General features: G+C 28.6%; 1 long non-coding RNA gene across 2 annotated transcripts; it reads left to right on the forward strand.

Moving 5' to 3' along the window:
* The first annotated feature begins 736 nt into the window (after window positions 1-736).
* Window positions 737-3,178, forward strand: LOC134683897 (uncharacterized). 2 transcript variants are annotated; one of them, XR_010101108.1, is made up of 3 exons: window positions 737-791; window positions 1,985-2,131; window positions 2,812-3,178. It is a non-coding gene; the product is annotated as an uncharacterized LOC134683897 (long non-coding RNA). The 2 variants fall into 2 exon arrangements; XR_010101107.1 differs by lacking the exon at window positions 737-791 and adding an exon at window positions 819-938.
* Window positions 3,179-3,664: the final 486 nt, after the last annotated feature.

The following is a 3,664-nucleotide window of genomic DNA, read 5'->3' on the forward strand; positions in this document are numbered from 1 at the left end:
CAAAATAAATTTCAATTTTTGCGGTCGTATGGAAATGAAAATTATGCTAACGTTTACTTTTTCACATATGAAGACAAAAATGAATTATTCCCCCTTTAAATTTGCAATAACGTCCTAATCACTGTCATTAAAGTGCCCTTATTACAAGCTTTGGTAGCATGCTTGCAACTATTGTGAAGAATAGCGAGCACAACTACCTATCTCGTCTTTTACATTGGAGCCAATTTGTGCATGCATTGATTTAAACGCTACGGAAAAGTTTTTATGTGATATCCATTTAACACATTGCTTTTTTTCTTATATATGTACTCGAGAGGAGTCACACAGTCAATCCCAGTTAGCAGCCGTTGTTATTAATTATGAAATTATCTTTTCTTTATTGTAAATATTATTTTTACTTCTACATTACAAAGATTTTTTTTAAATTCCTATTATTCTATACTTCCCACTTAAAACAATTGCAATATTCAAATACACTGAATCACTTAATCCACACTGTTTAGTAGTCGATTTCACAATAAAACTCTGGTCGATTTTTTAAATTTTATAGGTATATACGATGAAGCTAATTTATGAGGGGGAGTTAAGAAGACGTCGTAATTAATAGGAATGAAATAAAGTAAAACATGTCATGAAAACAATTTGTAATAAATTCTTCATAAAATATGTTGTCATATTTCGTTTTGTAACTTATTTGATATAATTTATGCCGTCTTCATATATCTTTAACCCCTTCGCCATGGAATCGTCCATTTATTACAATCAGTTGTGAAATGTCGCCAAATTGAATGGTAAAACAATCAAGAATTACACGCGACAATATGGTCTATTAATATTGATTAATTATATATATATTATAATTTCATATAAAAATAATTTGTTTATCTATGGTTTCAGTATTCAGTATTTGTTTGGAATTTTTATCATGATAAACAACGGTAAGAAAGGTTTTTTTTCTATCTGAAACACTTGATAAATCACTTTAATTCACACTTTTAAAATATTTATCAGTATGTACATGAACATTTTGATACGCTGGTTTTATATAGTCTAAGATCGAATAAAATATGTTCAATCTGATAGGTTATACTTTTGTAATTTAACTTTCTAGAATCATCTGTGACCTAATTTTCTGTCGATCGATACACACAAGTGTGTATTAGTTGTTTGTTTACTTCGATTAGTCATTGAAATGACTGAGTTCGATATTTAAAGATTGGGTTTCTTTTATTCGATTTTTACTTTCATTTATTTCTAGTCATATATATCCATATATTGTGTTGAACTATGTGAATAGGGGTATTTCGGAAACATGAAATAATCCATTGCATCTTTAAAATGTGACTCAACAAAAACAAAAAATAGCGACGTCTATCACGTGTTTGATACACTATTGGTTGACCCGGTTACACAATTTTCTATTTATAAACTTGTAAGCATGTTTTCGAAAAATGAATAAGTGATGATAGCTCTCTAGTTAACATGAGCGAGAAAAATATACAAAAATATAAAATAAGACGGACCAACCGAACCAATGTGCATATCTTGCGCTACGGGTGCATACACTGAAACGATATAAAATACGGATCGAGTGTCCTATCGGTCTAAACACTTTTCACGATAAAAATAGCCAACAGTTAACAACAAAAAGAATCTCCATAAATAGAAATTGTTGTGGGTTGGTGGTCTATTGATTAAAACCTATGACTGAACTCAATCTAGTAGAATATTAAAAAACAGTACATCTCACACTATTTTTATCTTTTAAATCAGAGGAAAGAACATTTCTTATTAGAAAAATATTGTATTTCAGACAATCATGTTATTAAAGTAACAAATACATGAAATAACAATGCAAAAATAAAAATGTATAAATTATAACATGTATAAACTGAACTAGCTGATATGACACAAACCTTAACTTGTGTTGCATTGCTGTTGATATTGTTTTAACTGACCACATGTAACTGTCTGTTTGTTACAGCGGATACTGTCTGGTGAATATCTTATTGTACATATTTGAATAATGTCATATCAAGAGAAATAATCTATAATATATGCCATGGCTACACGACTGAAGGTCCCTGGATCGATCTCGGTTGGGAGCATTGAAAATTTGGACATTAGAAAGGTGATTTAAACTCTCTTACACTGCCTTTGTCTATATTTCTTTTTGTTTTCTTTGTTGACATAACTGTGTGTTTTATAGGTATTAAAATAATTACACAACGTGAACTGATGTACCCCTATTTTTGACATTTTAATTTAATATGTCTGTTTGTTTTTTCACATATCGTAGTCAAAATAATGAAAATGTATACGAAATTGTCTATACCACTGTTTCTTTCCATGATATATTACTGTGTGTATGCCTCAATTTAGAATGGTGAAAATCATTAGGATTCAAACGTTATATAAATCACATGGTTTTTACGACCAATCAAAGTATGACACGTTGGCCAAATGTCAACCACAAATCATAATTTTCTATCACATTCCAGAACAATCTGATGAAATCTTGAAATATTGTTTTCATTATGAACATTGAAACGTGTTTCTTCATTTTTACTGGAAATGTAAAATTTTCAGATTTTTGAAAAATAAACATGATAAATGAATGAATATTTAGGTAAAAAAAATAGGAAAATTATATAAAAACCTAAAAAAAAAAATGATAATTTGATCTCATTTCCTATTATTCTATACTTAACACTTAACAATTACAACATTCCAATACACTGAATCACTAAATCCACACTGTTTGGTAGTCGATTTCACAATAAAAATCTTTTCGATTTTTTCTTTTTATAGGTATACGATGAAGCTAATTTATGAAGGGGGGAGTAAAGAAAACGTCGTAATTGATAGGAATGAAATAAAGTAAAGCATGTCATGAAAACTTATATAGTCAACCAATTTGCAATCAATTCTTCATAAAATATGTTGTCATATTTCGTTTTGTAATTTATTTGATATAATTAATGCCGTCTTCGTATATCTTTGAACCCTTCGCCATGGAATCGTCCATTTATTACAATCAGTTGTGAATTGTCGCCATATTGAATGGATGCGATTTTGATAGCTCCGCTAAAACAATTAAAAATTCCACGCGACAATATAGTTTATTAATATTGATAATTATATATATATATTATGTTTTCATATAAAATGATTTGTTTATCTATGGTTTCAGTATTCAGTATTTGTTTGGAATTTTTATCATGATAAACAACGGTAAGAAAGGGGTAATTTTCTATCTGAAACACCTGATAAATCACTTTAATTAACACTTTAAAAAATTTATCACTATGTACATGAACATTTTGATACGCTTGTTTTATATAGTCTAAGATCGAATAAAATATGTTCAATCTGATAGGTTATACTTTTGTAATTTAACTTTCTAGAATCATCTGTGACCTTATTTTCTGTCGATCGATACACACAAGTGTGTATTTATTGTTCGTTTACTTTGATTAGCCATTGAAATGACTGAGTTAAATATTTAAAGATTGGGTTTCTTTTATTCTATTTTTAATTCATTTATTTCATATATATCCATATATTGTTGAACTATGTGAATAGGTTTTTTCGGAAACATGAAATATTCCATTGCATCTAAATGTGTCTAAACAAAAACAAAAAATAGCGACGTCTATAACGT

Source organism: Mytilus trossulus, chromosome 9 (genome assembly GCF_036588685.1).
Source record: "Mytilus trossulus isolate FHL-02 chromosome 9, PNRI_Mtr1.1.1.hap1, whole genome shotgun sequence".
Classification (NCBI taxonomy): domain Eukaryota; kingdom Metazoa; phylum Mollusca; class Bivalvia; order Mytilida; family Mytilidae; genus Mytilus; species Mytilus trossulus.